At 42.1% G+C, this 27,450-nt stretch overlaps 1 protein-coding gene across 2 annotated transcripts in view; it reads right to left on the minus strand.

Moving 5' to 3' along the window:
- The window catches only part of LOC125092198 (putative MAGE domain-containing protein MAGEA13P), a 420,768-nt gene extending 394,167 nt beyond the window's left edge, over nt 1–26,601 (minus strand). The window contains exon 1 of one of the 2 annotated variants that reach the window (XM_047716563.1): nt 26,420–26,601. The gene's annotated coding sequence lies outside the window, so the exon portion shown is untranslated. Of the gene's footprint in view, nt 1–18,962; nt 19,095–26,419 lie in introns of those variants that run through there. The other variant, XM_047716562.1, reaches the window with a different exon arrangement.
- Between the last annotated feature and the right edge of the window lie 849 nt (nt 26,602–27,450).

Consider the following 27,450-nt stretch of genomic DNA (forward strand, 5'->3'; position numbering starts at 1 on the left):
TTGAGAAGGATTAATAGTGGGGTTCCCTCTACTTGACTCATAGAACCATAGCTTCAGTAGATTTCTGTAAGGATTTTCTTTTTTTTAGAGGATATTTTTACATTTTACTGATTTTTTTCTTTAAAATCAATTAACTAGGGGCACCTGGGTGACTCAGTTGGTTAGGCCACTGCCTTCGGCTCAGGTCATGATCCCAGGGTCCTGGGATCAAGTCTCACATCGGGCTCCTTGCTCACCAGGGAGCCTGCTTTTCTCTCTGCCTCTGCCTGCCACTCTGCTCTCTCTCTCTCTCTGACAAATACATAAACAAAATCTTTAAAAAATAAATAAAATAAAATCAATTAATTAATATACAGTGTGTTATTATTTTCAGAGGTAGAGTTTAGTGATTCATCAGTTGCATATAAGCACTCATTCCATCAAGTGCCCTCCCCTTAATGCTCATCACACAATTACCCCACCCCCCCACCCACCTCCCCTTTTTACAGAATTTCTAAGTTCACAGTGAAAGAGAGAGGAAGGTACAGAGATTTCCCATATACCCCTTGCACTCATGCATGCATAGCCTCCCCCATCTTCAATATTCTCACCAGAGTGGTACACTTGCTGCAACTGATAAAGGTACATTGACAAGTCATAATCACCCAAAACCCATAGATGACATTAGGGTTCATTCTTGATATTGTACATTCTATGGATTTGGACAAATACATAGTTAAATATATCCTTCATTATGGTATCATAGCAGAGTGTTTTCACTGCCCTAAAACTCCCCTGTGCTCTACCTATCCATCCTTCCCCCTACTCCTGGCAACCACTAAATCTTTTTACTATCTCCATAGTTTCGTTACTTCCAGTAGGTCATGTAGTTGGAATCACAAAGTACGTAGCCTTCTCAGACTGGCTTCTTTCACTTAGGAATCTGCATTTAAGGTTCCTCCACATCTTTCATGGCCCAGTAGCTCATTTAAGGCTAAATAGTACTCCACTGGCTAGGTGAACCACAGTTAATTTATCCGATCAACTACCGGAGTTCATCTTGGTTGTTTCCTAATCTTGGCAACAATGAAAAGAGCTGCTATACATATCTGTGTGCAGGATCTTGTGTGGACATATGTTCAACTCCTTTGGGTAAGTATCAAGGACAATAATTGCTGGATCGTATGGTAAGAGTATGTTTAGTTTTGAAAGAAACTTCCAAAGTGTCTTCCAAAGTGGCTGAGCCGTTTTTGTATTCTCACCACCAGCATATGAGGTTTCTAGTTGCCCCACATCCTCACCAGCATTTGCTGCTGTCACTGTTCCAGATGCTGGCCATTCTAATATGTATGTAGTAATATCTCACTTTTGTCTTAAAGATTTATTTATCTATCTGTCTATTTATTTGAGAGAGCGCGCAGAGCAGTGGGAGAAGCAGAGGGAGAGGGAGAGAATCTCAAGCAGACTCTGTGCCAAGTGCGAAGCCCGACATGGGGCTCAATCTCACAACCCTGAGATCATGACCTGAGTTCAAATCAAGAGTCAGATGCTTAACCAGCTGAGCCACCAGGTGCCCCACCGCTTTTTAATCTGCATTTCCCGGGACGCCTGGGTGGCTCAGTTGGTTAAGCAGCTGCCTTCGGCTCAGGTCATGATCCCGGCATCCTGGGATCGAGTCCCACATCGGGCTCCTTGCTTGGCGGGGAGCCTGCTTCTCCCTCTGCCTCTGCCTGCCATTCTGTCCGCCTGTGCTCGCTCTCTCTCCCTCTCTCTCTGACAAATAAATAAAATCTTTTAAAAAAAAAATCTGCATTTCCCTGATTACATATGATATGGAGCATCTTTTCATATGCTTACTTACCATCTGTATGTCTACTTTGGTGAGGAGTCTGTTAAGGTTTCCATCAGGTTGTTTGTGCTCTTACTGCCAAGTTTTAAAAATTCTTTGTGTATTTTGGGTGATAGTCTTTTACCAAATGTGTCTTTTGCAAATATTTTCCCCCAGTCTGTGGTTTGTGTTCTAATTCTCTTAACACTGTCTTTCACAGAGCAGAAATTTTTAATTTTGATGAAGTCCGGCATATCACTTCTTTCTTTCATGGATTGTGACTTCGGCATTGCATCTAAAAGTCATCACCACACCCAGAGTATTCATCTAGGTAGTCTCCTATGTTGTCATATGGGAATTTTATAATTTTGTGTTTTACATTTAAGTCTATGATCCATTTTGAGCTAATTATTCTGAAGGGTTCAAGGTCTGTGTCTAGACGAACACACTGTCTTGATTACTACAGCTTTACAGTAAGTCTTGAAGTCAGGTAATTGTCAATCCCTTGACTTTGTTCTTCTCCTACAATGTTGATTTGGCTTTTCTAGGTCTTTTGGCTCTCCATAAAAACTTTAGAATTAGTTTGTCAATATCTGTAAAATAACTTGCCAGGACTTTGTTTGGGATTGCATTGAATCTATAGAACAAGTTGGGAAGAACTAACATCTTGACAATATTGAGTCTTTCTATCCAGGAACATGAAAAATCTCCCCCCTTATTTTAGTTCTTCTTTGATTTCTTCATCAGAGTTTTGTAGCATTCTTCATACATACCTTACAATATTTTGTCGGATTTATGCTTAAGTATTAAACTTTTGGGAGTGCTAATAAAATGGTATTTTTAAATTTCAAATTCCACTTGTTCAATCCTGGCATATAGGAAATGTGATTGACTTTTATATATTAACCTTGTGTCCTGTAGCTTTATAATAATCACTTATTAATTAGTTCCAGGAGAACTTTTGTTGATTCTTTCAGATTTTCTACATAAATGACCATATCATCTATGAACAGAGACAGTTTTATTTCTTCCTTCCCAATATGCAGGTTCATTTCATTTTCTTGCCTTTTTCTTTCCTTTTCATGCCTTGCATGCTATTGTATTAGCAAGGACTTACACTATGATGTTGAAAAGGACTGGTGAGAGGAGACATCCTTGCCTGGCACCTGATCTTGGTGGAAAAGCACTTCAGTGCATAGTTCTCAAAGGTTAAACTGGATAGCCATTGGACTCTATGCTTCAGAGGTTAGTTAAGTAAATTCTTGCAATATGTTTTCAGTAGAGTTCTAAGCACAGCATGAAGTATCAATGCTGAATCAGGGAAATCAATGCTAATGTAATTGGTTTAATTGAAGAAATATTCTGAAATTTACAAAACAATAACTAGCATGTATCTGGCATCTAATACGTACCATGTTATCATGCAAGGTGCTTTAGACACATTCAGACAGATTAATGAAGGGGACTTATTAGCAAAACAAATAATTATCTTAAATCATATTAGCATGTCACCAATTAGAGACATCAATAACGCTGCCCTAGGTTTACATCTTCCCTTTCTTCTAAGTGCTCTTTCAGAGATTCCTTCCCATGCCTTAGGCAACTCACAGCTTATAATTAATCATATTCTTCCTCACAGTATTCTTATATTAACTTGATTTTGACAGAGAGGAACCAGATTTTAAAAAAAACCAATTAGGTGACTTCCTCCTCCCATTCCTTCACACGACATATAGTCAGTCACTAGGTAGCTACCGTGTGCCAGCCCAGTGTTAAGTACAAGGCACACCATTTACCTCCAAATGTTTTCTTCCACTCTGGCTTATCTATGTGACATGTGACCAAACAAACCAGTTAAATCAAATTTGGAATATCCTGCCTGATAAACAGATCTGAACAGGGACAACTGACATCTTTAGATAAAACTTCATGAGCAACGCAGAGAGGAAGTATTACAGGCAGGTAGGTGAGTGTGGAGACATCAACTGAAAGAAAGGCAAGTGAGAAGTCAACACTGAGTCTTTCTTCAAATAGTCTTTCTTCGTCATTTCAACTCTTCTCACATATTCTGTAGCAGGATTGCTTTTTATCCTTTCTGCCTTGATAGTCTCCCCAGCTTCTCTACTTCCATGTTTTAGATGGAGACCAATATGCTGAATGTCTGAGTGTATCTAATAAAGTCCCTATTAATGCAGAAAATAGGGCAGAAGAATTACGTCCTGGCTTTCGTACATCATAACTCTGTTCACAGAACCCAGGCCCGTATCAGCTCTTTAAGCAGCAGCCCTGTCTTGTTTCCATTTATTCAAGGTGTGATTCAGAGTGATGGCTTCACCAGCCACTCCTCAGCAGGTACACATGTGGTTTGGATTTAGGAAGCACATGGATTGCCCAGCACTGTCCCTGTTGAACATCAAATGGCAGCCTCTTTCTGACAGACCATTTTTCTAATTGGTCAAGGTCACCTCAGATTCTGCTCTTGCCCTGCAAGGAATTTTCAGCTTTTATTTCCCCTATCCTCTAGCCCCATTTCCCGATGTGGTGTCTTCTGCAAATTTAGTAGGAATTCTCTTATTTCTCTCACTCCAGACCTTGCCAGGGGAGAAAAAAAAGAATTAAAGCTCTGGGACAAACCTATGTGGTTTCTGGGATATATTGTCCCAGGTTCCTCCCCAAGCATTGTTCAGTGCCCTTGGAATAAGATTCATATAATAGTATAGCCCAGACCTGATATCCCTAACTCATTAATGGAAATGCCTTGCAGATCCACAAAGCTTTAGCGAAGTCCAGATGTGTCATCCGCGGATTGCTTTCCTCTTTATGCGAGACCTGCAACTCTATCGCAGAAGGAAATTAAACTGGTTTAACATGAGTTGCTCATCATAAAGACAGTGCCTTGGAATCTTTTGTTAGCAAAAATGGCTTGCTTGGTTTTTTCCTAGCATCTTCATATGCAGTATATGGCTCAGTATCAGGAATACTTTTCTAACCATTAGAGCTCTCCAGAGATGGAGTGGCTGTCTTGAGGAGATGGTGAAGATGCCGCCACTGGAAGGGCTCAGAATTCAAGAGGAGTTTCCTCTATTGGTTAGGACACCATGGTGGGGGACTTCCAGGTTCACTGTCAATGTTATATTGCTATAGTTCTGCAATTGTTTTATATTTTCCAGTAACATGTTTCCCTTTAGTTTTATTTATTTTTTAAGGTTTTATTTATTTATGAGAGAGAGAGAGTGATAGAAAGAAAGAACGAGAGTGGGGAGGATCCGAGGGAGAAGCAGGCTCCCTACTGAGCCAGGAGCCCGATGAGAAACTTAGTCCCAGGGCCCTGGGATCATGAGCTGAGATGAAGGCAGATGCTTAACGACTGAGCCACCCAGGCACTTTGTTTCCCTTCATTTTTAAAAGATCACTCTTTTTGAAGGGGGGAAGTATAGGAGTGGACATTTTCTTTATTTTTTACTGAAGTACAGTTAACACATAGTGTTATACTACTTGCCGGTATACAACTTAGTGATTCAACAGTTCTGGAGGAGACTCAGTGCTCACCACTGTAAGTGTAGTCACCATCTGCCACCAAACAACGTTATTATAATATCATTGACTATATGGACCCAGAGGGTATTTTTTTAAAGATTTTATTTATTTGACAGAGAGAGATTGCAAGTAGGCAGAGAGGCAGGCAGAGAGAGAGGGGGAAGGAGGCTCCCTGCCGAGCAGAGAGCCCAATGTGGGGCTTGATCCCAGGACTCAGGGATCATGACCTGAGCCGAAGGCAGAGGCTTAACCCACTGAGCCACCCAGGTGCCCCCGACCCAGAGGGTTTTATACTAAGTGAAAAAGTCACAGAAAGACAAAAGATCGCTTTTCCATTGTTTCTTTCCTTTTTTTTTTTTTTTAGTTTTTTTCAAAGATTTTATTCATTCATTTGACAGAGAGAGAGAGATCACAAGTAGGCAGAAAGGCAGGCAGAGAGAGGGGGAAGCAGGCTCACTGCTGAGCAGAGAGCCCAATGCGGGGCTCGATCCCAGGACCCTGAGATCATGACCTGAGCCGAAAGCAGAGGCTTAACCCACTGAGCCACCCAGGCGCCCGCTTTTCCGTTGTTTCTTTTAAGAGACATTCTCAGGCTTCTACAAAACAGCAACTAATTTTTCTCTTTTCTTTTCCTACACTTCACACACCACAATCCTGTGATTGGAAATGAGCAGAGGTTACTAATTGACTAAACATTTAGACATTTATCTTTTGCTTGGGAAGAAAACAGATAATGGTTTTCCTTCCTTTGTCTAATCCTTAATTTATCCAGATTGGATAAAGTGATGGGAGTTAACCTGTACCTGTAGAGTTCTAGGGACTCACAAAGAAAGGGCATAGGATACATACTCACCCAAAGCACTTTCCGGCACTGAGAAATAGCAAGTCAGAAGCTCAAAGCCAAATCTGACCAAGTTACATTCTTCTCAGAGCTATGAGCTCAAGAAAAACCATATCTTTACTTTCTTTCTTTCCTACAACAGCCTTAGGAGAAACAGCACCCCATGATACACTGACATGATACACTGACACTGCTCCTCCTGGCTCAGTTAATATAGAGTGGGTTGCTAAGGTTTCTAATAACTGTAAACCTTACCAGATTTGTAAAGTTGCACAGTGAAACCATTCTTAATCTCCTCTTCTTCATGCACTGGCATACACTGAGAATTGATTCTTTGGAAACGAATGGAACAAAAGTGAAAAAATAGGAAAGTTGCTCTGGAGCTAGCCTTTGCTCAATGCCTATGTCTTGTGATAGAAAAAATTACATTGTCAGGGAGGACTCAGACAGAGACTGTTCCTATCATGTGAACCGGGAAAAGCAAGACTGTGTGTGTTTGGACCACATATGTAATTCCTTACTAATATCTACATCATGAAAACTGCGCTATTTCTTTACCTAAATAACCTTCCATGTAATACAACCTTCACTCAACTGGAGAAAACAGCGTCTTAGGGATTTTTGGCCAGATCCCAAGGCGAGTCTTGTTCCAGAATCAGCTGAGTGTTTGAGGGAAAACTAAGTACAATCATGATGAAATGCCCTCTCCCCAAAATATATTTGGATCTCGACATTCTGGTCTAGGAGAGCCTCAAATGAACTTCGATATAAAGGTGGGGTTGTGTATTATAATGGACCCAAATAGCATCTTGTACTTTTCCGCATCTTTCGCAAGGAAGGAGAAGAAAGTCTATGAGATGAACCAGAGGCCTACCTCTCAGGGAAGTTGCCCAGCTGCCTGAAGTCAAACGGGGAGTCAGTGGACATACAACTGAACCTTGAACAATGCAGGGGGTAAGAGTGCTCACCTTCCAAACAGTCAAAAGTCTGCACATAACTTTTGACTGCCTGAAACCTTAACTGTAATAGCCTACTGTTGACCAGAAGCCTTACTGATAACATAAACAGTTGATAAACACATTTTATATGTATGAAGTACTATATTCTTACAATAAAGTAAGCTAGAGAAAAGGAAATGTTAAGAAAATCATAAGAGAAAATACATTTAGGGTACTGTACTGTACTTATTCAAGAAGAAAGCCACATATGAGTGGATTTGCAGAGTTTAAAGCCGTGTCATTCAATGGTCAACGGTATACTACAGCTTATTTTCCCTCCGCTGAGATAACTCTGGAGTATTCTTTACCGTCTCCCAGGGTTCCCCAGAAGGACTGAGTTCCGGTTGTCCACCGTGGCTAACTGGCTTGATTAGCACAAATTTTATGGACTTCTTTTCCTTCGCCGTCACACGGGACTATTTCCCTTTCAGTGCTTACTGGGATCACCTCCCAACAGACTGCTTGCACTGGAATCCTTATTTCAGGGTCTGTGTTGGTGAGGGGAACTCGAACCAAGATAGAAAATATTATGTGCTGGAAAATAACCAGAAACCATTTAACTGATCTGTGAAAACAAAATGCTCATTTTTCTTCCCAAATGTCTTTTCTTCCTCTAAACTAGAACTGAAAGAGTAGGGCTGTTGCTGTGCATGTTGTTTTCTATTGCTCCTTTTTCTTTTTTCTAGTTCCCCACTCCTCCATAGCAAGTGAGGCAAGACTTCAAGACTTCAGGCAGCTGGGCAGACTTCCCTGAGAGGTAGGCCTCTGGTTCATCGCATAGACTTTCTTCTCCTTCCTTGCAAAAGATGTGGAGAAGTACAAGATGCTGTTTGGGTCCATTATAATACACAACCGCACCTTTATACTGAAGTTCATTTGAGGCTCTCCTAGACCAGAATGTTGAGATCCAAATATATTTTGGGGAGAGGGCATTTCATCATGATTGTACTTAGTTTTCCCTCAAACACTCAGCTGATTCTGGAACAAGACTTGCCTTGGGATCTGGCCCCAAATCCCTAAGACGCTGTTTTCTCCAGTTGAGTGAAGGTTGTATTACATGGAAGGTTATTTAGGTAAAGAAATATCGCAGTTTTCATGATGTAGATATTAGTAAGGAATTACATGTGTGGTCCAAATAGTTCAGGGCTGTTTCCAAGGGCTTTAACTCTGTAGCACTTTTGACTTATAGCATCAATAATATGAGCCTGATCCCTTGGCAAGAAAGAAGAAAAAATGTTCAACTCACAAGAGATGAATACCAAGTAGATATTGGCAGGGAACTGACACTGATTCTGTCATAAAACTCATCTTGGGACTTAACCTAAAGTCTATAAGCCCGTTGTTTTCTCAATTAAATGCTGGGCTACTTAGGTAAAGAAACTAAGTAACTTTCATGACACTGACATTAGTAAGGGACAAAATATATGCTCTAATTTACTAACTGGTGTGTTTAAATATATTGTATATACTACAGTCACTCATTCAACATTTAATGTGAGTTAATCTGTGTCAGATCTCATCCTAGATCTCAGCTTTAACAGTCTTTAGTCAACAGCAAGATCAGAAACCCTGATGCACAGGGAAATACAAATCAAAACCACAATGAGCTACCACCTCACACCAATCAGAATGGCTAAAATTAACAAGTCAGGAAACAACGGACGCTGGCGAGGATGTGGAGAAAGGGGAACCCTCCTACACTGTTGGTGGTAATGCAAGCTGGTGCAGCCCCTCTGGAAAACAGCATGGAGGTTCCTCAAAAAGTTGAAAATAGAGCTACCCTACAACCCAGCAATCTCACTACTGGGTATATACCCTAAAGATACAAATGTAGTGATCTGAAGAGGCACATGCACCCAAATGTTTATAGCAGAAATGTCCACAATAGCCAGACTATGGAAAGAACCTAGATGTCCATCAACAGATGAATGGATAAAGAAGGTGTGGTGTGTATTATGTGTGTGTGTGTACACACACACACACACACACACAATGGAATACTATGCAGCCATCAAAACAAATGAAATCTTGCCATTTGTGATGACATGGATGGATCTAGAGGGTATTATGCTGAGCGAAATAAGTCAATCAGAGAAAGACAACTATCATATGATCTCCCTGGTATGAGGAAGTTGAGAGGCAATATGGGGGGTTTGGGGGCTAGGAAAGGAATAAATGAAACAAGATGGGATCGGGAGGGAGACAAACCATAAGAGACTCTTAATCTCACAAAACAAACTGAGGATTGCCGGGGGGAAGGGGGTAGGAAGAGGGTGGTTGGGTTATGGACATTGGGGAAGGTATGTGCTATGGTGAGTGCTGTGAAGTGTGTAAACCTGGCAATTCATAGACCTGTACCCCTGGGGCTAATAATACATTATATGTTAATAAAAAATGAAAAATAAAAAAACCTGATCCAATTATGCAATTATTCTAGAACATGGCAGTCTTCGTCGTGACTACCACCTCAAAGCCATTCTCCCATCTAAGACATTGATCAATCTAGGCCAGTCCCAACATAAGACACTTATCCCCTTTATTGCCCTAAAGATATAACCCACCCTCACCTGTCTTCCACCAAGGGAAAATATCATTGGTACAGTCCCTCAGGGCCTCCTTAGTTGTTATCTTCTTGTGGCCTCAACTAATAAAATAATAGCTGATATATATTGAGGTTTTACCACTGAAATGCTGTTTAAAGCACCTGTATGTATTTACTCATCCAATCCTAACAAGGCTACAAGGAAATAATGTTATTGTTCTCATTCTACAGATGGGTAACTGAGGCAAAGACAAGTTACACAGACAGCCCAAGGTCTCCCAGCTAGTTAGAGAGCTGGGGTTTGAAGCCAGGCAATTTGGTTCTACAACCTATGTCTTAACTTCTAAACTGTTGGAAACACTGCTGTCAAAAATCCAGCTTCCTTATTGATAGTGGTTTAATTCTACACCTATACCTAAGCATATGTGAAAAACTAAAAATAAAACAAAATACAGAAAAATCTCAGTAACTGTGAAGGGGATTAGATGGAATTAACCAAAAGATTGCCTTTGAGAGTATCAGTTGTTTTGTTCTGATTTATAAAGAAAAGATATAGTTTTCAATTGCATAAAATGAATGAAACCTAATGAGGAGAAATCCTTAGGAAACCTGCTTTAAGAAGCAGATAAGAATGACTTATGACCACTTTCACTTATGTACCTATATTTATGGACATTACCACTACCATATCCATTAATAAAAAATGTTTTTTAGATGCCAGGGGCACTCAGAGATGAGCACAAGATGGCCCACTCTTTGGCAAGAGGAAGGTTACACTGAAGTAGTGACCACTACCTTATTGTTGGGATGTTGATTAGGGAGAAAATCCAAGCCTCTGCGTTTTTGTTTTTTTTTAAGATTTTATTTATTTGACAGAGAGAGACACAGCGAGAGAGGGAACACAGGAGTGGGGTAGTAGGAGAGGGATAAGCAGGCTTTCCGCCCAGCAGGGAGCCCAATGTGGGGCTCGATGGGGGGCTCAACGGGGGGATGGATCTCAGGACCCCAGGATCATGACCTGAGCCAAAGGCAGACACTTTAACGACTGAGCCACCCAGGCGCCCCCAAGCTTCTGCTTTTTAACAAGTTCTTTTTAAACCCCCAGAGTCAGCTAGGCAAATAGCCAGCAGTGTCCCTGGGCAATCAGAGGCTCAGCTCAGCTTTCCACCATCTCCCCTGTATTGGAAACAACCTTGGACATAAGCAAGAGTGGGTTCAAATCCTGGTTTCACCACTTACTGGATCTGTATCTTTTTTTCTTATCTTCAAAATAGGAATAATGATAATACTGGCTTCATAGGGTTGCTGTGAAGATTAAGCAAGCTACTGTGGATAAAGTATTCAAAGTAATGCCTGGCACGTGGCATGTGCCCAGTAAGTGATAATGTTTAATGACTGTCATTATGTGACCCTGATATTGTCAAGTGGCCAAGCTCTAAAATCAGACCGCCAATGGGGCACTTCGGTGGCTCAGTCAGTTAAGCCTTTGATTTTGGCTCAGGTCATGATCTCGTCGGGGTCATGAGATCAAGCCCCACATCAGATTCCCCACTGCATGTGGAGCCTGCTTAAGATTCTCTCTCCCTCTCCCTTTGCCCCTGAACCCACACCTCTCTCTTTCTTCAAAAAAAAAAAAGTCAGGCTGCCTAAGATGCAATCATGGATGTGCCACTTATTAGCTATGTTAGACAATTTACTTAAACTCAATGAGCCTCAGTTTCCTCGCTTAAAAAATAGGTCTTATAATATCATGAAGATGAAAGAAGACATACGTGAATTAACTAATGTAATACCTGGTACCATGCAGGTGCCAATTTTAGGGTATTTACCCCCTAATTTTAGTTTCATCTCTTCCTTCACTTCAACATGGCAACCTCTGGCCATCTACCCTCATGCCTCTCACTCCAATTCAATAGAAGTGATACATATTGCTGGGGCATTTATAGGATTGTTATGGATCAGTTTGGGACATGTGTCTTAGATCTGTGGATGGATTTCCAAATTCTGCCAGAGAAGTGATTTTGCATAGTGCTAAAATGGTAGACTCAGGGACCACACTGCCTGGGTTTCTATCCCGGCTCTGGCACAATATAACCTTGGACAAATTACTTAATCTCTCTGTGCTGCAGTTTCTTCCACTATAAAATGGAGATTTAAAAAAACACCTACAAGGTTCATAAAAGACTACTGTGAATAATTATATGCCAACAAACTGGATAATCTAGAAGAAATGTTTGAATTCTTAGGAACATAAAACTTGCCAAGACTGAGCCAGCAAGAAAATAAAATATGAACAGACTAATAACAACTAAGGAGATTGAATCACTATTCAACAACCTCCAAACAAAATCATAGCACCAGATGTTTTCACTGGTGAATTCTACCAAACATTTAAAGAAGAATTAAGACCGATCCTTCTCAAACTCTTCCAAAAAACTGAAGAGGAGGGAATACTCCCAAACTCATATTATGAGGCCAGCATTACCCTGATCCCAAAGCCAGATGAGGATACTGCAAGAAAACTACAGACTAATATCCCTGATGAACAGAGGTGCAAAAATTCCCAACAAACTAGCAAACTAAATTCAACAGCACGATAAAGGGATCACACACCACGATCAACTGGGTTTTATCCCTGGGATGCTAGGATGGTTAAACAAATGTAAATGAATACATGTGCTATAACACATTAATAGAATGAAAAACAAAAATAATATGCCCATCTCAATAGCTGTAGAAAAAGCACTAGGCAAAATATAGCATCTTTTCATGGTAAAATCTCTCAACAAACTGGGTGTGGAAGGAACATGTCATAACACAATGAAGGTCATGTGACAAGCCCACCACTAACATCATACTCAATGGTAAAGGTCTGAAAGTTTTTCCTCCAAGATCATGAACAAGATAAGGATGTCCACTCTCACCACTCTTACTCAATATAGCACCGGCAGTCCTAGCCACAGCAATCCAGCAAAAGAAAGGGAAAAGAGTCATCCAAATCAGAAAAGGAAAAGTAAAACTGTCTTTATTTGCAGATGGTATATTATAACAGAAAGTCCTAAAGACCTAAGCAAAAGGCTGAACTAATCAATGAGTTCAGGGAAATAGAAACCAAAACCACACACAACTGTCAGAATGGCTGTCATCAAAAAGACAAGAGATGACAATGTCGGTGAGGATGTGGAGAAAAGGGAACCCTCGTGTACTGTTGCTGGGAATGTAATTTGGTGAAGCCACTATAGCAAACAGTATGGAGGCTCCTCAAAAAAACTAAAAATAAAGCCCCATATGTTCTAGCAATCCCACTTCTGGGTATATATCCAAAGGAAATGAAAATAGGCATCAAAGAGATATCTATATGCTCATATTTATTGCAGCAGGATTCACAATAGCCAAGATATGGAAACAACCTAAGTGTCTATCAATGGATAAAAAGAGAAGATATCTATATATACATATATATATAGATATATAGATATAGATATATCCATACATGCATACAAACATATATACATACATACACACACATACATACACAGCCATGAGAAAAAATGAAATCCTGCCATTTGTGACAACTTGGATAGTCCTTGGGGTCATTATGCCAAGTGAAATAAGTCAGACAGAGAAAGATAAATACTATACGATATGACTTCCATGTACAATCTTAAAAAGCCAAACTCTTAGAAACAGAGAGTACAATGGTAGTTACCATGGGCTGGGGGGTTGGGGGAAATGGGGAAAGGTTCATCAAAGGGTATCAACTTCCAGTTAAAAGATGTATAAGTTCTGGGAATCAAACAGCACAGCATTTCCGTTATAGATAACAATACTGTACTATATATTTCAAAGTTTCTACCAAAAAGAAATGGTAATCATGTGTCATGATGGAGACGTTAGCTAACACTATGGTGATAATCAGAGAGTAATACAAAAATGTATTAAATCAAGAAGCTGTACACCTTAAGTTATACAATATTATATGTCACTTATATCTCAATGAAGTTGGAAAAAATAAAATTAAGGCAAGAGCTGGTAAAAAAAAACTTAAACGATAGAGTTAGTTGCAAGATAAGGTTTAAATGGGTAAATACATGTGAAACGCTTAGTATAACACTTAGTATAACACTAACACGAAGTGTTAGCCATTTTTACTTCTTCAGAGCAGGCTATGATGCTTGAGTATTAGGGATTAAATGACAGTCACTGTGACTGGCTGAGTCATAGACCGGAAGCCTGTGTATGACTCACACATGGCTATCTCCCCCTCAAAGGTATTCTGGGGTGAAAGCAGTCCCGCAGAACTGTGAGGAAGGACGGAACCAGGGCAAATTACTATGGTGAATAAAGACTGAATTTAGTGTTGAAAGATGCATATTTGAGTGCAGTTCTGTTGCCCACTAGTTGTGCAGCCTTGTGAAACTCACTTACCCTCACTGAGTCTTAATTTATCCAACTAAAAAATGGGCACTATCAGCCCCATGTTACAAGCTTATTGTGAAGGCCATAATAGACATTCCAGGAAAAGGGCTCGGCAAATTATTAAGTGCTATACACAGAAAATGCCTTTTTTCTCATCACAGTTGTTGCTATTGTAGCTGCTATTTTACAAATATGCATGTCCTCACCCTGCGCAATTATAAAATGGGCTTTTGCCTGGGGGCTTTGTAGGACCATCTGCTTAGATCTGGAAGGTGGGGGATCTGGACCTGGGGTGGTCAGAACTGATTGAGACTCCAAGGCCCCTGATTGAACTCGGTGCCAGTGTCCTAACAATTGCACTTGCACTTAAACTTGGGTGGTTGTGAATATAGGTAGGGTCACTAATCAACCAGGTGGCTACCCGCTGCCCAGAACCATGGGCAATTAAGTACAAGGGCCATTTTTATCCAGAGGGTTTGCTATTTCATAGCCAATTACCCGGGCAGCTTCACCCCACTTTGAACTTTGTGGGAAGTAAGGGCAGCATATGCATCTGCAGCCTCAATAGCTTCCCTGTAGCTCCTGCCATCAACCCTATTCAGCTCATTCTAAAGGAGCGGCAGCATCCACCTGCTTTTCAGTATTTAACTCCTTCATTTAGAAAGAAGCAGCAGGAAATTTGAACCAAGAGCTATTTTTATCTTTATAATGGCAAAAGCAATTTTAACACTATATACACGTTGTAATCTGCATTTCTGCAATCTGCTATATTTTAAAATATCAAAATCAAGGATGAATGCGTTCTTCTCAGACATTCACATGGCTCCCTGATGCAATTTTTTCCTAATTAGAATGGTGCTTGGTTAAGAGTAAGACATTTAATGTTCTGAAGTCCCTAGTGCAAATGGAAATTGTACTGAAGACCAGTTATACTCAGCTTTACGAAAGAAAATGCAGCTTTGCGGTATGAGCTTATCTGGAAAGAGACTTTATTATTAAAATGCACCAATTAGGCCTAGCATTAAAGGAGTCCAGAGGTAGAGGCTTAAGCATGTACGCACACATCCAAAGACACAGTGATTCGCGTGTGTGCATACACACACACCCACACACGCACGCACACGCGCGCACGCGAGACTGCCAGCTAGCGGTCTCTCAGCCCCTTCTCTGCCTCCTGAGGGGGTGATCATGCAAGGGAAGAGGGAAGGGAAGGATGCAGAGTAAGAGTGTAAATGAATCTTTGTGTTCTCCATTCCCGTTGGTGGAATTGGAACCCTGTGGGCGCCCCTGCATGTCCACCACTCCTTGGTTCCCTATACCGCTTCCCTGAATCCTTCCTTCATACTTCGAGCAAACAGAACTGTACCTACCTCTAACCTCCCATCACTTGTCTCAGACTGGCCTTCCCAGGCCCTCTGGAGACTAGAAATGGCTTTCACAAGAGACAAGCTAATTTGCAGAAAACAGGGAATGTAACATTCATCCTTCCCCACTGCATAACCTGGCTCCAGCCATTTTCTCCTTGGCCCCTCCTGCCTTCTCCCTGTAGCACTGATCTATACGAGAAAGTCTCTAACTTTACTATGTATGCAAGTCACCAGAGGATTTTATTAAAATGCAGGGCTGGGCTGGTGGCCCGAGATTCTGTATTTCAGTTGGGCTCCCAGGTGATGAAAATGTTGCTGATCCAAGGTCATACATTTAAGGTTACGAGTCTATGCCACATAATTTACCAATTAATCCTAATCTTTTACCTCTCCATATAAGTTATCAAGCCTCTGAGGCCAGGGATCCTAGCTTATATTTCTTATATATACCTTTACAATGCTGAGCTCATAATTGGGGCCACTTAAATGCTTCTGCATTAATTGATTGATTAATCGTTGTAACAAACACTTGAAAGTCAGACAACCTGGGCTGAAATCCCAGCACAGGTCCTTGTAAGCTATGGAACTCCGGGAAAGTTATTTATCCCCTCTGAACCACAATTTTCTCATTTGTAAAATAACAGGGTAACCAAAGATTCAAAGAACTAATTCTGTAAATCATCTTGCACAGAGTTTGACACATAGTAGGCTCCCCATAAATATTACTTCTTTGTTGCCTTGGATTTCTCGGAAAAAGAATTGGCGGTGATCAAATCATTTTACAAGTGTCAGCTAAAATTTTTAAGGGAGAAAAACAAATTTTAAAAAAAACATGCACGTATCTGAAAATGTCTGTTTGAATGCTTTTCTTTACTCCCTACTGTGTCTTTAATTCACCTATGTTTTCTCTTTCTTGCATTTCAAAAGGCAAGTTTAGTGTACTGAAAAGATCCCTAGACTTCCTAAGCAGAAAACCTAGGTGCCCAGTTCTGTTACTACCCAGGATACATTGAATAAGAATCTTAACCTCTCTAAACTTCAGCTCTGGTGGGTTTTCTGGTTTTCCGGTGTGTTCCCTTCCACTGGCATGACCAATTCTGGAGATTTCTCTTTCCTTCTTCCACCATCTCCCATGCAATTTCTAGCATTTTTATTTCATTTTATGTCTGATGGTCACTTTTCCCAAGCTTCTAAGAGTCGTCCCAGCAGCACGTTGGCACTATCTTGCAGGGTCCTTGACAGACTAAGTTCTCTGTCTTAGTAAAGCGGTCTTACATTAACACATTCTCATTGGTCCAACTTTATGTTTTGCTCCTCTTGATCTAGCACAGTTAGGACCCAGTACCGTATATACCCCCCGGCCTCTGTCAATCCATGGTGAATGGGTCCTGTGGCTCCTTTGGTATACAGTCGCTTTTCTCCCTTAAGAGGCCTCGCACTTCCACAACTGGGTAATGTCCATTTTAAGTCATGGGTCTGGCGACCAGGATGGGAACTGGGGATAGATTCTGAGGAGATAGGGGTACATGTTTTCTTGCAAGACAGAAAGTACAGGCAGAAAGGCTTCAACAAGGAGTAGCTCACTTCTTTTTTTTTTTTTAGATTTTTTTTTTATTTATTTATTTGACAGACAGAGATCACAAGTAGGCAGAGAGGCAGGCAGAGAGAGAGGGGGAAGCAGGCTCCCTGCTGAGCAGAGAGCCCAATGTGGGGCTCGATCCCAGGACCCTGAGATCATGACCTGAGCCAAAGGCAGAGGCTTTAACCCACTGAGCCACCCAGGCGCCCCGGAGTAGCTCACTTCTAAGGCACAGCAAGTTTGGGGCAATTTTGGAAGTCAAGAATTTAGAGCGCATGGATCTAGGTGCCTTATCCCAAGCCTCGGAGTACTGCTTCTTTCCATCACTGTCCTGACCTTGGCATAACTGACTTACCAGGGTTGAGAATTCAGCCTTATCTGGAATCCCGAGATCCTTGTAGTTACGTCACAGCCTCCATCGCCAACTTTTTCTACCTTCCAGATGAAAGAGATGAGAATCTCTTTATATGCGGCCAAGGATATTTGGCATTCACACTCCACCTTAAATCAGCTACTAGTCCTCATTAGTCTTTCATTGTCTTTGTCAAAAGCATCAGTAGCATCTAGAAAAAGCCGTCCAGGGATGCCTGGGTGGCCCAGGCTCTTAAGTGTCTGAGTCTTGATTTCCACTCAGGTCATGATCTTGGGGTTGTGAGATCGAGGCCCAGCTTGGGCTCATGTGCTGGGCATGGAGCCTGCTTAGGATTCTCTCTCCCTCTGTCCCTCCCCCACCTCCCTCTCTAAAACAAAAAGCCATCCAGTTCCCCAGTCCTTATAATTATTAGTTCACCCAAACCCTCAAATGCACAAGATACTGTTCCTGCTAGTGTCTTCACTTCCTCTGGTATTACATCCCAGTTCACCACTGATAAAAGCTGAAACAATTTCACAGCTACATGATGCCACGAATGGATGTTAGAATTCCACCTACCGCCAGTGAAATGGTTTTCATTTGAGCTTGCTGGTGGGTAATCCACTTCCCCAAATCCCATTTTAGAGTTTTCTTCCTAGAACCAAGTCTTAAGTCAGATTCCTTAGGAAATACACTGGGACATGGAATCTGTATACAGGAGTTTTGGAGGGGAGGGGGATGGTTCTCACAGAGCGACACCTTTAAGAGAACCGGGGAGGCAGGACTGGACACAGGAAGAACTTAAACCACCGTGCAGTTGCAACAGAGGTTTCAGACAATCCAACAGTGGGTTATAGAGTTGGGATGGCCCTTCAAAGTTGTCCTGAACTGAGGCAAGGGGACCAGGTCCCATAGTCTTACATCAAGTCTCCAGACAGGAGCTGTTCTCCAGGGGAAAGGTGTAATGCTAGGTGAGGTGGTTCCTTGAGATGAAGCCAGAGCCTGGAGAGAGACTCAGCTGTGAGTCATCAGCGGCCAGCATTCCTAGCCATCTAGGCGACGAGTGGCTCAGTATCAAATGGGGCGTTTAGCTAGTACATCATAGTATCCAGGACAATCTCCCTCCTCCTTGGGTTAATGGTGGTGGTGACGTGAAGTTATGGCAGAGGAGGAGGAAATGTGGTGCTTAGTTGGAGGGGCCTTTTCACAGTAAATGATTCCCCACTAGCTTCATGCTAGCCATGTTTCTCTTTAGAATTTGACAGATCAGGGGCGCCTGGGTGGCTCAGTGGGTTAAAGCCTCTGCCTCTGGCTCAGGTCATGATCTCAGGGTCCTGGGATCGAGCCCCACATTGGGCTCTCTGCTCAGCAGGGAGCCTGCTTCCCCCTCTCTCTCTGCCTACCTGTGATCTCTGTCAGTCAAGTAAATAAATAAAATCTTTAAAAAAAAATTTGACAGATCAAGCAGGAAAGAGGATATGCAGGGAAAGTTGCAAGGGGAGTCTCCTCAGGAAACTTACCACTCCTTGGAGAGCATTTCATGCATGGTGGGCAGAATACTAACACCTTTTGGCATGCCATAGCAGTGAAATTTTTAAGACTTTTATCAGTTGTGAACCTCAACTGCAGTTTTTCCTCTGGCTACTCCTGGTACACCTCACGACGACAGAAGGAAACGCTTACCTTGAAATAAAAGCACATCCAGCATAATCCATGTGCATTATTCAGATCACGTATTCATCCAATTTCCTTTTTTTGCAGCAATTCTTTGTATGACTGTGCCTGCTACAGAGCATTCATTCATTCAATTGTTCATTCATTCAACAATACTGACTGCATACCTCCTATATGTCAGAAAATGTTCTAGGTGCTAGGGATACAGTGAGTAACAGAGTAGATGGCCCCTGTCTTCATGGAAGGCACGTTCTAGAAGAGGGATGGGCAGACAGTAAATGAGGAATAAGTAAGCAAGAAAATTTCAAATTATGTGATGTAATGATAACGAGTAATCTACTTTTAATATGTGTAGAGTGGAGGGAAAAATTACTATAGATAGGGCAAAGTAGGCTTTTCTGAGGAGAGGATTCTTGAGCTGAGACCCAAATGATGAGAAAGAGCTAATCAAGTGAAGCTTGAGAGGCAGGGGTTCATTCGAGCTGAGATCAGAATGAGGCGAGGAAGCAAGCCGTAAGGTCTGGGGACAGTTAGGTTGAAACAGGCAGACAGAATCACCAATACGAAGGCTCTGAGTTATGAATGAGCTTGGCCATGTTTGAGCCAAAAAGAAGACCATTGTGGCTAGAGTTTAGTGAACAGAGGGGAAAGCTGTACAAAATGAGATCAGAGATGGCGTAGATTATGTAAGGCCCTGGACGCCGCAGTAAATAATTTGTTCTATAACTAAGGACAATGGGAAGACAATAGTGAGTTCCAAGCAGAGGAGTAACAAACTACCTTCTGTTTTAAAAGAATTACTCTGGCAGCTGTGGATAAAATAGGCTGTACAAACAGGAATGCCAGTTAAAAAATTATCGCCGTAATTTAGAAGGGAAGTGATGGTGGCTTGGACCAGGATAGTGGTTGTGAAGATGGTAATAAGTAGTCAAACTCTGGACATATTTCAAAAATAAAGCCAAAAAAAAAAAAAAAATGTGCTCAAACGTTAGATGCCAGATGTGAGGGAAGGATAGGACTTGTATTAACAACACTATAGCTAGGGTCAAAGTGTCGAGTGAGCGATTTGAACAAAAGTGGGTTGGAGGAAGAGATTACTGAGAGCCAAATCAGGAAGGTTTCAGTCCTAAAAGGGAAGAGAGAGAGAGAGAGTGTGTATGTGTGTGTGTGTGTTGAGTGGGAGGATACAAGGTTACAGAAATAAAGGGAATAATTTCTCTTATTGAAGATGATCTTGTTGACAATTCACTTCTAGCATTGGCCAAAGCCAATGTTTTCTGTTTTGACTGACCGAATTGAGGAGGTCTTCACTTTGTCGAGCTACCCCTGGAGCGGACACTCCCAACACACAGAGGCACACCCCTCTGGTGCCTTCCAAAGTGGCGGTGATTGCTATAGTGTCTCAAGCTGTTCTCAGGCAGGAGATGGCGGCTGGGGGATCTGCACACCCTGCAGATGTAAGAGGACAGTAAGAGCACACCCAGTCGCAGCAGGGCTAGGAAGTCTGCCCATTAGAGGTCCTTTCGCACTTCACAGGCAGGACAGTATATTCTGCAAGCAAAGTCAACACACAGGTGCTGGGGCTAGAGCACAATTGATTTCCTTTGTGGAACTAGCCACAGAGAAATCCTTCATGTGTGCTCCCAGACTCGGTGGCGGTTTCAAGTTGATGTGAAATAAGTGCTGACACATAACACGGAAGTGTTAGTGTTAGAACATTCTGGAATTTCAAAGTGTCACCTGATGGGAGAGAGTGTGGGAAGCAGGCACTAACCATTTTGCCTGAGAAAAATAGGGGTTGAAGAAAGGAAGAAGGTTTTTTGTTTTTGGGTTTTTGTTTTTTTTTTTTTGTTTGTTTTTTAAAGATTTTATTTATTTATTTGACAGAGATCACAAGTAGATGGAGAGGCAGGCAGAGAGAGAGAGAGAGAGAGAGAGAGAGAGGGAAGCAGGCTCCCTGCTGAGCAGAGAGCCCGATGCGGGACTCGATCCCAGGACCCCGAGATCATGACCTGAGCCGAAGGCAGCGGCTTAACCCACTGAGCCACCCAGGTGCCCCTGTTTTTGTTTTTTTTTTTAAAGATTTTATTTATTTATTTGACAAAGAAAGACACAGCGAGGGATGAACACAAGTGGGGAAGTGGGAGAGGGAGAAGCAGGCTCCCCAAGGAGCAGGGAGCCTGATGCGGGGCTTGATCCCACGGTCCTGGCATCTTCACCTGAGCCAAAGGCAGACGCTTAACGACTGAGCCACCCAAGTGCCCCGCAGAAGGTTTTTACGAAGTCAAAGAGAGTTACTCATTTTTAACACACTGTATTGTAATTTTCTTCCTTAATGCCTCTATGTCCTAGCAACAGATCTGTCCTGTTCGCCATCAGCAGAGTGAATGCCACATAGTAGATGCTCAAGAAATATTGTGGATGAGAAGAGAGCTCCCCTCGACTTGTTAGATGGGACGCCACCTGCTTCATGAATCACTTAATAAAGCCAATTAGTTCTTTAAAAAAAAAAAAGAAAAAATATATTGTGGATGAATGAATGAACAATGGAACCTAAATCAACCTCAGCATCCCTGCCAACTGGGTCATGCCGTCAACATTTGTTGTCAGTAAATGTACAACTCAAGTTCTAATTCTTATTCCTGCGTCTGGTCCCAGCGACACGATCAGACTGAGCCTGTATACAGTTCTACTGAAGCAGTTTGCTTTGTGGAACTCTTCAGTAAATGGAGGGAGACCAGGCAAATGACTGTTTTAACTGGTATTTTTTCTACTCAACTGCCCAGGCTTTTGTCTGAATTGACAAAACAAAGAAAGAAATAAAAACAAAACAAAGCAAAATGCTTGCCAGTGTCTGGTAGATGTAATCACATCCCTAGCCTGCACTGTGACCATCAGCACAAACCTGAGACTGAACAGTGGCGTGAGCGGCTCTGTCTACAACCAGTCCTTTTGGTCCCCTCAGGAGTGGGGGTGGAGAAGAGCCAGATCAGTTGTTTGATGTCATGAATTCAAAATACCCAACTGATTGACTCAATTTTTCACTACTTATATAATCACGGCTCTTGTATAATCAGCGTCCTCTCTCTCAGTAAGGTATCAGGCTCTTCTCACCTCTCAAATGCCCCTTTCTAAAGACTACAAATATTAGACACCTGAAGTCGTTCCTGTTGGGAGATTTTCTCATCTAAGCCTCTCCAACCATCTCCGCACCTCCCCCCTACCTTGGCGGCTGTGTGACCCCCAAAGATTTTCTTTCTAATCAGGGCTGAAATTTACTTGCAATTCTTGAGTAACCAAACATGGGGCTGTCTGTATTAGCCAGCGATATTTTTCCCAGCCAGTCCTGATTGGATGAATTGAAGATTTCCACAGACTTTCCCAAGTGACAACCACTTAAGCTAAACAATGACACCAAATGAAACTGCATATCAAAGACACATCAGGAGGAGAAACAAGATGGCGCTGATGTCATGAAGCCTACTTCAATTGGGGGCCAAAGGCGAGGCACAGTGTTCAGACTGCACAAGCCACAGCTAACACAAAGAAAAACAGGAGAAAACACACAAAGAGGACCTGAGATAATACCTAGAGAAAAAGAAATTTAAATTGCAGATAGATTCGTTATCAGTTCTGGTCCTTCCCTATAGAAGGAGGTTATTTTTGCCGCTTTCTGCTTTAGTGTGTAATCTTCTGTAACAAACATGTAGTTTTAAACACTATTTTAATAAACAAATAAAATGCATAGTAGTTTCAGGACTAGTAGAATATTTCCATTAGTTAAAAGTATAATAGCCGTGCCCCAGGGTAGCATAACCTTAAGTGTGCTACTCAGTGTTTCCTAATGACTGAAAAAAAAAAACAGTTTATACCAATAACTTCCACTGCCTATTATAATACGGTTCTGTCCATCACCAGTAGCCTGAAATTATAAAGGGTAAAACATTTAATGAACTTGCTCTTATTAAATGATGTGTATCATCTAATGCTGAGGGAAAGCGAAGACCCACAGTTTGAATGGCCCTAGAACAGCCTTAACAGCGGCTTGTTAAAATCAAACTGAGGAGTATTATACTCTTTCAGCAGTTGGGAAGCAATTTATTTCTTCTCACCACTGTGCTTTTTGGACCTAGAATATATTCCACCCATCAGAAAGCTTTAGCCCAGCTGGAAAACATAAATTCTTATTTTGGTTCCCCAAATTCCAGCTCTTTAATAAATTCTAAGTACCTTTAAAAAATTGAAATACCCATGGTTGACACTTATTCTTACAGGTAAAATACATAGCTACGTCCATATTTGAAAAGAACGTACATTTAAAACTCACACTTTATCAAGAGCGTAACTGGAAATGAGAACTTTTTCCTGTTAGTTTAGCCTCAACTTGCACATCAGGTTTCATGCTTGTTGTCTCAAGAAAAAGGACACTTGTGCCACATACCCAGAGAGAATGACATTACCACGACAAACCTGAGTTGTTTTCTTTACCATTGGCCATTATTGTGTCAAAATGCTACGGAGGTTCCTGGGAGACGTAGTTCTCATTTCTAGGGAACTAACCGGGATAAAAATGCTTGAATCAGAATTTATAAGGAGGGGGCACATTCTGAAATTCTTACAAGAAATTGGATAAAAGAAAACATAAAGGAAAAGTCACCAAATGATCTATTTTCTACTGAGTGAATGAAGTATTTTTTATTCCTTTCATTTCTGATGATACAATTACGCAGTTTCTCATTGAAGAAATGTAAGTTTTGACTACATGCTCATATATAACCTGGTTCCTGAGTAATATGTGTTTGAGAGTGTCCTCTTATTTTAGATGACTCTATAATTATTTGTTGTGGAAAGCTTGCGTGGAAGCCCTTCAACTAAAATATAGGCCACAAAGTAGCAAAAATAATTTCAAGTTCTTTTCTTTTTTTAAAGATTATTTATTCATTTATTTGACAGACAGAGATCACAAGAAAGCAGAGAGGCAGGCGGAGAGAGAGGGGAAGCAGGCTCCCTGCTGAGCAGAGAGCCTGATGCGGGGCTGGATCCCAGGATCCTGAGATCATGACCTGAGCCAAAGGTAGAGGCTTAACCCACTGAGCCACCCAGGCATCCCTCCTTCCATATTCTTAAAATAATTTTTGATATCACTAATATTAGCTCCTGCACTACTAAAGAAAGTCAGGAATACATACATGAATTTGAAAGCTAGAAGTCCGTTTGATATTTAAAGACAATAGACAAGCAGAGAGATGAACAGATAAAACATACTCCTAAGGACGAAGGACTGTGGCTGTGAGATGGGAGTGGATCTAGCTTGTCCATGTACCTCTGAAAAGGACGCTGACTGGGTCTATACAAGTTTACCAAATTGACCATTTTGACTAAATTGACCAGTCAATTTAACGAAACAGCCACTTAACTCCCTCCCACCTCAAATTGACCCAAACCACCTGTTAAGGAACTTGCGGACGGTGATTTTCCTGCTCTTCCAAACACCAATTCCCTCTACGGCTCCACTGGCCTGTCTCAAAGCGGCCCTTTACTGATTCAATTGTTTTCTCAATTGTGACTGGAGTCAGGGAATAACTATTTGTTCCCCAGGACACACATTTTCCTGGGATTGAGCGAGTTACAGTCATCAGCCGAGCCGATGGCTGCCTGAGCAGAGCCATTTGAAGGCCCCTGAGGAGCAGGTTAAACTCCTGAACGCGCCACGGCTTCTGCTTCCGTGGAAAACGACAGGAGCCGCGGGCGGGACACCGGGTGGGCCACTGCGCAGCCGGCACTGCCTCCTCGCAGCCGGCGGCCTGAAACACTCACGCAGCTGCGGCTTCTCCCGGGGCCGGCCAAGAAGCCGAGCAGGTCAGGCCAACTCACGGTTCTTTGAGAAGCAGCCACCCGATGCAAAGACACTGCCCGTTCACTGTGCGGGCTGAATGCCTCCGTTTCGAAATCCGTGATGAGCAAGCAAATGCAATGGTGCAATTTTTAATTGAGAAGTGATCATCTCCATTTTACTTCTTACTACACTTAGCTACGGGAAACAATGCATCCATGAAAACCCCCAAGAGAACCTGCACGAATCTAAGAGACTTAGCTTGCTTTTTACGCGGGGCGTGAGATACCCACCGTCTTCCACAAGATGGCAGGCAGTTTTCATTTTACCGTTGGTGATCAACAGGAAATCGCTCCACTCTCCAATGACAGCAACCCCAGGTAGCTAGGGTGACATTTGCTTTACATTATGATACACACTAATTAATCATTAGTGATCCCAGAAGTAAGTCTGCGAAAAATGCTTTGCTATGGCTTCTCACAGCAGGGGCTTTCAATATTGATACTATTACATGCACATATGTTCAGCCAGTATCCATTATACTCGTTTAAGTTTTAAGACTTTGGGTTTTTAGGGTATTTTAATTAATATTGCGTAGATTAATATTCACCTCTTATTTGGAAGGGGAAATGATGAAGCTAGTAAAACGAATACAGAAAGAAAAAGCAGTAAAGTTTTGAAAGGCTAAAGGCAACTTTGAGGAGTTTTTGGCTGGAGGCACCTTTGTCCTCTTTTGTTGACATCTTCAACTTTTTCCCAGACCCACCTCAAAATCTCTGGGGGAAAAGTTCTGTAAAGACCTTTGCGGACACCACCTTTGCACACTTAACTATTGTCTCAAAGCAGATCACCTCATGAAGGATTTATCTCATCAACTAACAGGAAATGTTCACATTGCCTTCCAACAAGGATTCTGTTACATAGCAAGAAAGCCTCGTTATTCCAAGCCACTCCACCAGGCCTCAGCCACAACCCAAGCTACAGACAACAAGCACCGATGTTCTTCCCTAAGAAGAACCTTCCAGAAAGATTCACCAACTGCCCGAGCAGCCACAGCCAGGCAGACCCGAAGCTAAGTCAGAACAAAGATCATCTCCCTGGGTTCACCCCACCAGTGGTGAGAAGTCTTAAGCAGTTCATACTTTAGTTCCAACTGTAACTGGTTAGTTCTCCAACTTAGGTGAATTACACACGTTGCTAGGCCTTGTTAACCCATCTTTTGGAAAGCTTCTTTTACTCCTTCACTAAACCTTAGCTTTCCTCTGATAACGGCACTTCCTTCAGTCCTTCTTGAGTTGTCTTACATATCTAAATCACCCAGAGATCTGGATAAAATGCAGATTCTGATCCAGTAGGTCAGGGGTAGGACCGGAGATTCTGCATCTCGAGCAGCTCCCAGGTGATTACGGACACTGCTGGTCCACCGGCTGCACATGAGTTAGCAAAACTATTGTTTCTTCATTCACTCACACTCCGTATAAAATGGGGTAAAGAAAGCTGGTAGAAGTTTCCAGACTCCGCACTGTATCTTCTGGACTTCCTTTCATCAATACCTCCTCCTCTTTTGACGCTCTCATCCTCAGACAGATAAATCTCTTCACAGTCATCTCTAGATGCCCTTCATCGCCACTCCTTTGCATTCACTGGACATCCTGGAACGAACATTACCATATTCTTTCCATCATATACCCTCCTCTTACCTTCCTGGACAATCTTCCTGTGGATGACCCACTCATGACACTGACCCTGACCTCTTTTTTAGAGTTGGTGTTCCCAGACCCAATTCCAACAGGGTGGGGATAGCTCCCCTCACAACACCAAGCAACTCTTGGACGCCAACAGGGTGTCTTGAGAATTCGACTCAGTGCTGACACTCTCTATCCAGAGCTAGTGTCAGATTCCACCGGTTAAGGGTTCAGCCCTACAAGACTGCCCCCCAACCCCCCAAATTCAGACACTAGTTGGGAGTCCCAGGTTATTATTACCTGTGCTTCTGATTCTCTAAAGGTTGGAGATTTCAACAACCTCCTTAGGTTTGATCTGTTTGCTAGAGCAGCTCACAGAATTCAGGGAAACACTTCTGTTTACCAGTAAAGGTTGTGATAAAGGATATGAATCAACAGCCAGATGAAGAGATACATAGTGTGAGGTCTGGGGAAAGAGCAGGAAACTTCCATACCCTCTCCAGCATTCTTCCCAGTCTCCATGTGCTCACCAACCTGGAAACTCTCTGAACCCAGTCCTTTTGGGTTTTTATGGAGGCTTCATAACATAGTCACGATTGATTAAATCACTAGCCATTGGTGAATGATTCAATCTCCAGCCCCTCCCCTCCCTCAAATCAAGGCATAGGACTGAAATTTCCAACCCTCTAGTCAGAGTTGGTTCCCTTGGCAACCCACCCCCATCCTAAGGTGCTTTCTGAAAGTCACCTCATTAACATAAACCCAATCCTGGCAGAAAGGGGTTTGTTATGAATAACAAGACACCCATTTCACTTT

The sequence above is a fragment of the Lutra lutra genome, chromosome X (assembly GCF_902655055.1).
Source record: "Lutra lutra chromosome X, mLutLut1.2, whole genome shotgun sequence".
In the NCBI taxonomy this organism is placed as follows: Eukaryota; Metazoa; Chordata; class Mammalia; order Carnivora; family Mustelidae; genus Lutra; species Lutra lutra.